Source organism: Malus domestica, chromosome 14 (genome assembly GCF_042453785.1).
Source record: "Malus domestica chromosome 14, GDT2T_hap1".
NCBI classification, from domain to species: domain Eukaryota; kingdom Viridiplantae; phylum Streptophyta; class Magnoliopsida; order Rosales; family Rosaceae; genus Malus; species Malus domestica.
Window position 1 is genome coordinate 2,772,351 of NC_091674.1, and position 12,377 is coordinate 2,784,727.

General features: G+C 40.8%; 1 protein-coding gene across 1 annotated transcript in view; it reads right to left on the minus strand.

Annotated features, from left to right (window-relative positions):
- LOC103430958 (ubiquitin-ribosomal protein eL40 fusion protein) overlaps positions 1-12,377 on the minus strand; it is a 32,463-nt gene that overhangs the window by 540 nt on the left and 19,546 nt on the right. The gene's annotated exons all lie outside the window — the stretch shown is intronic.

The following is a 12,377-nucleotide window of genomic DNA, read 5'->3' on the forward strand; positions in this document are numbered from 1 at the left end:
AAAAAAGATCTAAGACCCAAATTTAAATCCAACAGCTAAAATAATTAAAAGTTATTATTTAACTCAAAATTCACCCAAAAACTCTATAACATCCACAAAAACTCACTTTTCTCTTACAATTCTTCCAATTTTTCTTTCTACCATTTCTTCTCATTTCCAAATTTTTCAAGATGGCAACAGAGCATGTTAGAGGTCGTAATCGGCTTCTTCTGCGTTCATTTCTACATCGGCAGTTGCATAGCTTGCATGATATTGTGCCATTTGCATTGCCAAGCTACGCCTTCTTCTATCCCCCATTGATGAGATATTAATAATTTTTAGGAAACAAAAACACTTTGAAAGTTGGAAGATTGGTGAATATAAAGGATTATTGAAGGTTTGAATGTTGTGTGATGGTTTGATATTCAACCTGTGTTTATATAGAGGATGATTGAAGGTTTCAGTTTCATGTGTGTATGTTTATGTTTCATGTGTGTCATGTGTTTTGTATGTATGTTGGTATGTTTTTCGTGTGTGTTATGTGTTTCACATGTGTTATGTGTGTGCTTCATCTCTATCATGTTTTTGTATGTCCTTCACATGTGTATGTGCTTCACATGTGTTTTGTATGTGCTTCACATGTGCTCTGTATGTCTTTTGTGTTTCATGCATTTTGTGTTTATACATCTCTCATGATTTTCATATTCTTCCATAGTGTTTTGTGAGTTTCATGTATCGATTTAGTGATTTTTCAATATTTATCGGAATTTAAATATTTTTAGATTAAAATGTTCATAAAATTAATTTCCGATAGTCTACATAATTTTTTTAAATGTTAATTTAAGAAAAAAATTAGCCCAAATTCATTCTTTAATAATCTGGGGCTCAAATTTTAGGCCAGAAGGGTTGGAGCAGAAAAGCTGTTTCTAGGCTAAAACCTAAATTTTCTGAGCTAAAAATTTTAGGTTTTAGGTCAAGGGTTGGAGATGGTCTTAGGTTCTTTTGCCTGTGTCTCCGTGAGAGGCGGAAATGGCTTCGTTAGGGTTTTATAATCAACTTCTAGGGTTTCATTTCTTGGGGCTTCTCGCTTGGGGCGAAAGGCTTGACCTGGAATGAGCCGATATAATTGGGCCTCTTGTTAAAAAGTGTGGCTATTTGGGCCCTATATATTTTTTTAATTGTTTTCTTCCTCTTATCCCCCACGTATCATTATCGTCGTAGATTTTCATTAAAATTTCCGACCATTTATGTAGTGTCATATGTCCTTATCCATTAGTAATATCCACTCATATTTTTTATAAGATTCACAACCATTTATATAATGCCACATGTCCACGTATCATTATCGTCATAGATTTTTGTTATAATTCTTACTTATTTATGTAGTGTCATGTGTTATTATCCATTAGTAATATCCACTTAGATTTTTGATAAGATTCTCGATCATTCATATAGTGCCACATGTTATTATCCAATATTATGATTTCTTATGTTTTATTATAACAAGAACCTTTCTTATACCCTTTCTCCCTCTTCTTCTGCCCCAGCACTCCGCCCCTTCCCTTCAAGCCATTGAGAACAAGTTGGTGATGATTGATATGCCATTGGTGCTTATCGGGCCGGTGGAAAGAGGGTTGGTGATAGGGATGACAATTCTAACCGTTAAACCTGATAACTGCCCGAATGGAACAGATTTGGGTATGAAAGTTTGAATATTTTCTGGATATGGGGAAAAACCGTTTATATTATTCGGTTATGGTTTTGGATATGGTTATAGAGGTTCCAAAACCGTATCCATAACCGAATCCGACCCAATTAGTAAATAATATAATTTATATATAATATAATAGTATAATGTGTGTTTGTGTGTGTGTGTGTGTGTGTGTGTGTGTGTAAATATGTATGTATTTGTATATCCATTATTCACCGAACCATTACCTTGAAAATACAAAAGTTGTATTTTGTAGGAAAGTAAATTTTTGAATCAAAATCAATGCGAACTCAATGGTGCTTATAGGAGATATCAAAGACAAGCCAACATCATCAGTGTTTTCATTTTTATACTCAACAAGATCCATTCATTGGATCATTTTATACATCAAATGTTTAATGACGAAATTAATATCTACTAACTTATAATGTCACATCCCGGCCCCGACTTAATGCCATTTATGCTTGTCATGTTCCTCTTCTTGCGGATTTGAGGTCCACTGGAGTGAAGTTAGGAGTGGAAGATAAAGAGGAAGCCTTACTTGCAAATTTTCAAGTTAGGCCAATCTTAATTGATCGTGTGCTCGAGGCCCAGAATAATGTTGAAGAAACCCAGGAAATAATTCGAGCAAGGAATCAGGAGAAAAAGAAAGATTTCAGAGTTTGAGAAACTGATGGTATGCTTATGCAAGAGAGTAGAATGTATGTGCCGAATAATATGGAATTAAAGAAAGAAATCCTTGATGAAGCACATATTTCGGCATATGCAATGCATCCAGGAGGTACCAAGATGTATCATACCATTCGACCATTTTATTATTGGCCGGTATGAAAAGAGAAATTACTGAATATGTGAGTAGGTGTGCCATTTGCCAACAGGTTAAAGCTGAAACGAATAAGCTATTTGGGTTGATGCAGCGACTTCCCATTCCATAGTGGAAATGGGAAAATATTACCATGAATTTTGTGTACAAGCTTCCTCGTACACATAATGGTTATTACAGAATTTGGGTGATAGTTGATCGGCTTACTAAGTTAGCACACTTTATTCCAGTGAGGGAAAAATATCCATTAAGTCGATTAGCTAAGTTATTCATATCGAAGATTGTGAAGTACCATGGTGTTCTAGTTGATATTATCTCAGATTGGGATCCTAGATTTACTTCCAAGTTTTAGGTAGCATTCCAGGAAGCTCTTGGTACGAAATTACTTTATAGTACGGCATATCATCCTCAAACTGATGGGCAATCTAAGAGAACCATTCAGACGTTAGAAGATATGTTGAGATCTTCAGTGCTGCAGTTTGGCAATGGTTGGCATGATTGTTTGGATTTGATGGAGTTCGCATACAACAACAATTACCATTCGAGTATTGGTATGGCACCTTTTGAGGCACTCTATGACAAGTCTTGTCGAACACCATTATGTTGGTCAGAAGTGGGTGAAAGAGTTTTGGTGGGCTTGGAGATTGTAGATGAAAATACTCAGAATATTCAGGTAATTAAGTCTAACTTGAAAGCGGCCAAGGATTGACAAAAGAGCTTAGTAGATAAGCATGCCATTGACCAGAGGTATAATGTAGATGATTGGTATTTCTGAAGCTATCACCATGGAAAGGAGTTATGCGGTTTGGAAAGAAAGGCAAGCTGAGTCCTAGGTATATTGGACTATATATGATCACCGAACGAATCGGTGAGGTTGCTTACAGGCTTGAATTGCCTCCAGAGTTGTCCAAAGTGCATGATGTGTTTCATGTTTCGATGCTTCGTCATTATGTTGCAGATCCTTCACATGTGATTCCTCCTCAACCTCTAGAAATTAATCTGGATTTGACGTACGACGAGGAGTCAGTGACTATTTTGGATTGGAAAGATAAAGAGTTGAGGAATAAGACTGTGCGTTTAGTGAAGATTTTGTGGAGAAATAATTCAGTGGAAGAAGCTACTTGGGAGATAGAGGACCGGATGAGAGTGATGTATCCACGCCTATTTTATGATTATTAGTGGATTGTATGATTGTATAAATTTCGATGACGAAATTTTATAAGGTAGGTAGATTGTCACAGCCTGTCCTGGGATAATTTTATCGATGTTGTGAAAGGACGGTTTTACCCTTAAACGTGGGTAGTGGTGTGCGTACATGACTTAGGTTTAAGTCCAAGTTATTTTCCCTAAGTTTTGGAACACTTAAGACTCAAAGTACAAAACTTACGGACAAACTTCAAACCAACCTTACACGCATAGATCGAGGGTTCAAAGGGCACCATTGTGTTCCTGAGGTTCATACGAGTTGAATGGTACCATTTTTGGGGATTTCAAGCTCATAGGAAGCTTTAGGAGGTTCTCACGAAACTTGGAGTGGTTCGTTGGAAGAAATTGGACGCCAAATCATCGAGAATGACGAGTTTTAAGATTTGCCGGAATATCGAGGCCTTTTGGGAGCTCACTGGCTTTAGAGTTCATCGGAACTCGGAAGTTAAGCGAGTAGCGCACGAGAGCACTCTCATGATGGGTAACCCACTGGGAAGTTCTCGTGTGAGTTCCCAGAAACAAAACCGTGAGGGTGTGGTCAGGGACCAAAGCAGACAATATCGTGCTACGGTGGTGGAACGGGCCCGGAATGTGGTGGACCCCAAGCTGGGATGTGACATATAATGTCTTAATTGAACAAATATATTTTTTGTATTGACAAAGATGAATATACCCGTTAACCGATGGGGAATCCATTACACGGGGAGTATGGTTATGGATAATACCTGATGGTTAATTTACGGTTATGGATATGGTTAATTTTCGTGGTTATGAGGATAAATATAACATTTCTGTCCCCAAACTGAACTATTGTCATCTCTAAAAAATAAAAAGAGAAAACAAAAGGTCTTTAATAATCAAAATATTATTTAAATAATTGAAAAATAGAATGCAAGAACAGGCTATAGAATAAGAAATCAAGCAACATGAAGATGAAGTCATGCAACGACAACAACGAAAAGTCGAATTTGATGGTAGGGCATTCTTTTTATATATTATGGTGGGTGTGAATATATGGTGGGTGGGAAGATAGTACTTTTTTCTCAATCCTTATATGACATTTTACAATAGGATAAATTGGTCATTAAATTAAAAAAAACAGTGGGTGTAGAAATAAGATACTGGGAATTCTCTAATTTTAAAGGATAATGGAATCCACATGGCAACTAATGGATGAGAAAGACAAAATTCAAGATAAAGGTAGCTAGCATTCTTATATATATATAGGGAGCTTTAATAAAAAGGGCTTGAAATAAGTTTATTTTAACAAAAAATCATCCGATAACTTTATTTAATATAAAAGGTCTGAAATTTAATAAAAAGGACAAAATATAATATAATAATAATAAAAGCTAAAGATTCATCAATAATAAAGAAGCCCACATGCAACACTAATTGTTCTCTTTTCCAACCAATGCTCCTTATAGAAGTCTCATTCCGTTAGTTCATTCCATCAAAAAGTTGAATTTTTCCATTAGGCTCTAAACTGCATGAAGTTTGTCAGGGCCACACTCCCATTAAATATTTGTTTGGTTGTGTCCATGTATTTGTCTATCACATTTGTTTTCTTTTTCATGTGGGCTACTATAGTGACACCTATGGTACCTAATGAACCGTACTCCCACCAGGATTCAACGCACCTATCTCGTATGTCAAATCACCTTTGTGGAGCAAAAAATAATCATGAGAAGACACATAGATTTTTGGGTAAAAGGACAAAATTACCTTCGAGGCACGTCGGGATTTTCTACGCACGAGCAGCGAGCAATCATCCTTCAACCAAGTCAAAAATGCCCAAAATAGGTATTTATTCAGAACCTATTTCATTCATCCTCATCAAATCTTCTCCACAAGGTAACCTCCAAATCATTAATTTTTAATTATATTAATTAGCTAATTAATTGATTTATTATTCAATTAATTTGCTAATTAGCTACAAATCAAGAACTTAGCCCAAAAAGCCATCTAAGTGGCCGGTACATCTCCTCCCAAGGTGGCAGGCCACACCCCTATATAAACACCCTCATTCTCTCCAAAACTCAATTCCAATTCTCTTGCTAAATTCTCTAAATTCTGCAAACACTTTTCCTTCAAAATTCTAACTTTGACATCAGAGGTTCTCCGGCCAAAGCCCTCATATTCATCATAGGCGCGTGAGACTCTTGGCCTTGACCTAAGGTGTTATTTGTTTTGTAGGTGCAATTTTATCCAAGAATAAAGAGGAAAAAAATTTGCTTCCACAAATTGGTGCTTTCATTGAAAGTTGAGTCACACGCTCGTAGAAGACTCTCGAATCTAAGGTTTTTTGTTTCTTTGCTTATTTGTAGATTTTTCGCATGTTCTTATTCTTGGAATTTTTATTTCTAAAAATTCTTTGATAAAATGTAAAAGAAAAGTACAATGGCAAGAGATTCGGAAACCTCGATGAATGGAAATTCCAACGTTCAAGGATTAGGACTGCATCGATCATTAAGGCTCAACATAGCGATGAGTGGAGCGGCACTCCCACGAGGCACCACCATGGAAACCACCACGGTGGCCACCATAGCAGCCATCCTTGGCAAAACCCATGGCCCAAGCCGTGCCATTTCAACCTTCAAGGGCCAAGCCCTAGCCGAGCAGGCCCGTGCTGCCCAAATCCAATGCGAGGCCAATACGTTGCTAAACCAAGCCTTAGCCTCGCACCCATGTGAGCCACATGCCGAGCAGCCCACTCCTGCGGCCCAACTTACTTTCGTGTCCTTCCTAGCAACCTAAATTGGTCCAAGATTAGTTCAACCGTCTCGACTTCAAATTTATGGGCCTATGGTTGAACTGGGGGCATTTTCACCATATTTCTTTGCGAATTTGACATTTCCCAACTCAAATCTCATGCACGGAGTCTACCACACTTCCATTGCTCAAGGAGGCGCATTCCTTCCAAGCTCTTCCAATCCAGATGGAGAACAACACTTGTCTTAACAAGTCATGGAATTGACGAGCGCATTTGCACAGCAGACGACGTTGATGAATCAGTTCTTACAGCACACTGAGATACAACGTGCCCCAGACAAGGTGTCCTGAAGTAGGACAAGGGCAGACAAATAACCTCTCCAACAGCATCCCGGCAAGCAACCATTCGACCAGCCACGAATTGAGCTTTCGGACAATGTACACTCTCGATTGGGCCCCTAAGATAGCGTATACTCCCGTCTTAGCACGTAGAGGAGCGTGCATTCTCGGTCAAGCCCATAGATGATCATATACTCACAGTTGGGGTCACACTCCGATAATTAACGTGACCAACCTTCCAAACTAAGTGTTCATTCGTGGTTAGGCCTGCAATGAGCATCATCCACATCATATCGGAGTAGGCAACACGACAGATGGAGAGAAGTAATCACTTAATTTAGTTTAAGCTCAACCAGCAGCCTGTGAAGAACTCCCTCGCTTACTAGGAACAAACCATATGCACTGCAGCCGCCATAGACGAGCCGAGCACGTAAAAGAGCAACCTAGACCAAGAAGTCACGACTAGGGGCAGCCGAGAGCTCCACTACCCCAATAAAGGTAAATTCAGGAAGAAGTAGAAAGACTCTTGATCGAGCAATTACACGATTTCCAATGCAACAAAGTCACCGATGAGGCATTACGACGGAACATAACCAACATAAGCAGGTTACCTTTCATGGACGAGATCGAGCAGGTAGAGCCTCCATGCAAGTTCAGCATGTCACATTTCACATCTTTCAAATGGGATAGAGACCCAGAGAGACACCTAAAGCACTATCGAATGCAACGATTGGTTCTACACCTTGCCGCCACAATCCATCCAAAGTTTCGACGAATTTTCTTTGATTTTTACCAAATAATATTCATCCTATCGCTCGATCAAGAAAAAGTCCTACCACTTGTTCAACGTCAAGAAGAACCCAAAGAAGTTACTTCGTGACTATGTAACGAGGTTAAAAACAAAGAAGGCAAAGATAGTCGGATGCAACGACTCGATAGCTAGAGCAGCCTTCCAAAAAGAACTCCCAACATACCATTTGTTGTGAATTGATCATGAAAGAAAATCGAACTCTGCCAGACTCTTTCGCTCTAGCAGAGAAACATGCACTTTGGGACGAGGTTCGTTGATGCACATTTAAGGCAAATCCAAGCGATCCTGAATATGAAGTCCCTCACTACTCTGAAGGAGATTCAAGGTCTGACTGGACGAGCAGCCGTATTTGAAGTAGCAATAAGCTCTACCATCATATGAGAAAAGTTGGGGGCCTGACTACCTGTATTTCACAGTTCAAAAGCTCTCATTGATGCTACAAAAAATTCAAAAGCTAACTGTGGCAATAGTTATTGCAACCTAGAAGTTTTACCTTCAGACGCACACAGTCATCCTCATGACGCATTATTCCACTCAATTCAGACACGCGACGATAAAGGTGTAGACATTGTCGGATGCAAAGTTTTCTGACAAACGTAATAACTTGGCCCAAAAGGCGCGCCAAGGGCAGAAGAACACTAGAAGGACACACTCGGAAGTAAGTTCTGTCCTCGTCGCCCCAAAAGATTCTATATAAGAACAACATGTACCAGCAGTTGAACACCACGTCCTGCTACGTGTCACTCGGCCCCAGCCGAACCTTACTTCATAATTCAACTCTAGAGTGGCCTAATACCAGTAGTTAAGCATCTCCTAAGGCGTATAACATAGCCCCAGCTCCATAACTCCCAGCCATGTCTTCACGATGCAACAAAGCAACCCAATGATGGCTCCACGACTCCCTACTACGCCTTCGTGCCTAGCTTAGGTAACGCAACAGAGTGGCCCAACGACTTCCCGAAGTTAGCCGAGCACGCCCTAACCGCATCTACTTCACCCGATAGAGACTTCTAGAATTTATATACTGATGGTGCATCCAACTACAAAGGTTCGGGAGTAAGCGTAGTCCTTATCACCCAAGACGGTTCAATGCTCGAACAGGAAATTACTCTAGGCTTCAAGGCATCTAATAACAAAGCAAAGTACGAAGCCCTACTAGCAGGCCTCCAAATGGCAAAAGACTTGGTGGTGAAAACGCTTGCAATTCATTCCGATTCCCAACTAATCACTAGCCAGACTATTGGGGAATGGATGGCAAAACATCCAAGGATGGTGCAACACTTAAAGAAAGTACACAAGCAACTTGAGGCATTTCAGACTTACACTATCACTCAAGTTGGTAGGCAGACAACACCCACGCAGACACGCTAGCTGGCCTAGGCTCCATCCTCGACCACCAACTCAAAATGCTCTATCCTAGTGGAATATCTAGACAAGCCAAGCATAGAGGCAGAGCTGGCAACCGAGGTGTCACAGGCTAGTGTAACTCCAAACTGGCAAAGTTCTATTATAGACTACCTGGTCAATGGCACACTCCTTACGAAAAGGTTGGAGTCTAGAAAGCTCCAAATAAAGGCAGCACGCTACTACATGTGGAACGGCATTCTCGCCCAAAGATCCTACACTGGACCATATTTTCGCTGCCTAGCTCATCCTAACAACCTAAATGATCTAAGCTCAATCCACGAAGGCGTATGTGGAAATCACTCCAAAGGCCGATCCTTAATGCAGAGGGCTCTTAACATAGGCTACTACTGGCTTACCATGCATCAAGATGCTAAAGAGTTAGTGCAAAAGTACGATCGTTGTCAACGCTCCAAACCGGTATCAGCATTGCCCACCAGCGAGTTACACCCACAGACGAGTCCTTAGTCGTTCATACAGTGGGCAATGACTTGGTAGAGCCAATGTCGCCTGTTATTGGGGCAGCGGCATAATGATCGTAGCAACCAATTACTTCACCAAATGGGTAGAAGTAGAGCCCATTACGACCACAACTCAGGCGGACATAGAGCGCTTCATATTGAGGAACATCATTTGCTGATTTGGCATTCCTCAGTCCATCGTCACCGACAATGGCCCTCAGTTCACTGGCAAAGATCTGGCGAAGTTCTTCCAAAAGTATGCCATCAAGCAACACATGTCCACGCTGAGATATCCTCAAGGCAATGGGTATGCCGAAGCATCTAACAAGATGATTCTCGTCTTTCTTAAGAAATCCATCACCAACAAGAAGGGAAAATTGCCAAACGAACTCCCCAGATGTCTATGGGCATATCGCACCACCAAAAGACAAGCAATCGGTGAGACTCATTTCTACTTAGCATTTGGTTCAGAAGTAATCATTCCTTCTAAGATTATCGTGCTGAGCATCAACACTCTACTGTTAAGCATTGAGCATAACAGTAAGGAGATGGCCACAAGTTTAGATCTGGTAGAGGAGAAACACGAGCAGAACATCACCCGCATCGCAACTTACCAGCAGCAGCTCCTCTCCAGCTACAACAAAAGGGCCAAGATCTAATAGTTCTAACCTGGAAATCTAGCCCTAAGAAAAGCCTTCATCACTACCAGCAGAGAAGACTCTAGAAATATGGATCCCAACTGGGAAGGTCCGTACAAGATCAGCAGAGTAGGCAGTAAGGGTAATTACACCCTTGCCACCATGAACGATAAAGAGATCGAAAAGCAGTGAAACACCTACAATATGAGAACGTACCATGTGTGACCTCATGCTACATCAAAGCCTGAAGACTCAAGCAGCTCAACGGTCACCACCTGACAAACCAAGGAATATCCAGTTGTTATGTAATTCCTACATTATGGCTAAGTTCTCGTTCGTTTCACTCGTTTTCAATGAGGAATTCATAAGTAATCTATAACTTGGCCCAGCTACATACTTACAATAACTGATCATTCTTGCACTTCAAAAGAAGACTGCGCCCTTCTTAGGGACTTATCGCATAAATTATGCCCCCTGAGGAACCAACCATGCTTTCTAGTACGAGAAGATAAACCAATTCCCCGACACCCACATGGGTCTACTCTCCAAGAAGGGAGGATAAACTTACACTCTGAATATCCAGACGTGGATGAGTCGGGCTGTCCTGGTATAACTTGGTGCATGATGGCTTGCATTGAGATTCCTAGGAGTATCCACAATGGTCTTTTTCAAGGCTTAGCTAACTAAAGGATTTTGGGTCTCTTGGCCTAATTCGCGGAGAACCGGGCCTTAGAGACAGATGAGGCACATTACACAGTACGCCTCATGGACGACTGCCCTAAAACCCTAAATCTGCTACCGAGTGCACTAAAGAAGCCTACGATTTCTGAAAAACTTCATACGACTTGCCCTTCAAGCAGTAAAGTCATGCTGGGCTTATACAACTGCACATTCTTGTGAAAGGTTAAACAAGCTAGCGTGCATATACGAAGCTTTATCCATTGCCGACATGCTACATAGTCGATAAACTTCACCTCTGCCAAGTGCGGAACAACCTAGACCAAGTCCTAAAGTGTTGTGATACTTGCTACTCAACCTACGAAATTGGAGAAAGCTAAGGTTAATAGCCTAGTGGTTACGCGGACTTGTCTGCTTCTATAAGTAAAGCATCTGGCTGCCAACCCTATGGCTAACAACTTTGCAAAGTTCTACACTAACACCTACAGCTGCACGGGCTGCATGGGCATGTCTGCTTATAGAAAAGTAGCACGCCTGCCGCTGGTCTATAAAGTTTAAAGGTTAGGGCATAAACAAAATAAGCGAAGATGAAGAAAAGTGAAAGAAACATGTCTATAAATGACCAGCAAAGGCTGAAGGAGTTCAAGCAATACAAAGAAAATCCTAAAGGCTACCTAGAAGACTACACTTCAGTAACTTGGACATCCCACGACTACTCGGTCGCCACACCTTCAGCAGCCGCGACACTTTTAGCAGTGGCTTCATCCAGTGCTTCACCCCCAGCTGCCTTAGCCTGGGCACCAACTTCTCCAACTACTTCACCAATGGAAGCCTTAAAAGTAAAAGTAAGCAAGTCTTCCAAAGAAATAGAGAATGTCTTAAAACCTCGAACCTAGCCTTTTCACCCTTAAGCTGCTCGTTCTCCTCGAGCAGACCAACACGAATGCGTTGGAGCTCATCCACTTCTTTCTTCATACTTTTGTTGATTTTCAGTAAACCTTGAAGTTCCAACACTTAGGGTTCAAGCCTATCGATGATTTTCTTGAAGTGGATCACTTGATTATAAGCAACAATCGACTCTTCATCCTTTGCATAAGCAGCGAAACGAAGCTAAAAACTACAAACTCAAGATCTTGAATATGAGGTATGTAACATCCAATCTCCTTCTCTACACTTTCATACTTAACTTGGATCGCGTCAAACCTAGTCTTCAAGTCAACGATCTATTGGCGAGTGGTCTCAAGCTGCAGATAAATGAGGGCAAAAATATTAGACCCTTTCAAAGCAACTAGCTCAGAATCCAACTTTTTGATCTCCTCGGCCGAGGAATAAGCTTCAGCTGCCATAGTCTTTGCCACCTCATTGACAGCCTTGCTATATCTACATCATAGCAAGTAGAGCAGTCATTCTATATTGGGTCGTATACTTCGCAAAGGAACTTAGGCAAAAACTTTTCTAACGCCATCGACAAACTTAGCACAAGCTTCTATTTGGTTTCAAAAGCACACATATCTTAGCAGCCTTCCTAGAAGCAAGCTTAATGGATTTCTCACAGCTGCTCACGCGAGCAATCTCATCCTTCCCAGCAGGCGAATCAGTACTAGCAGCAAATGGG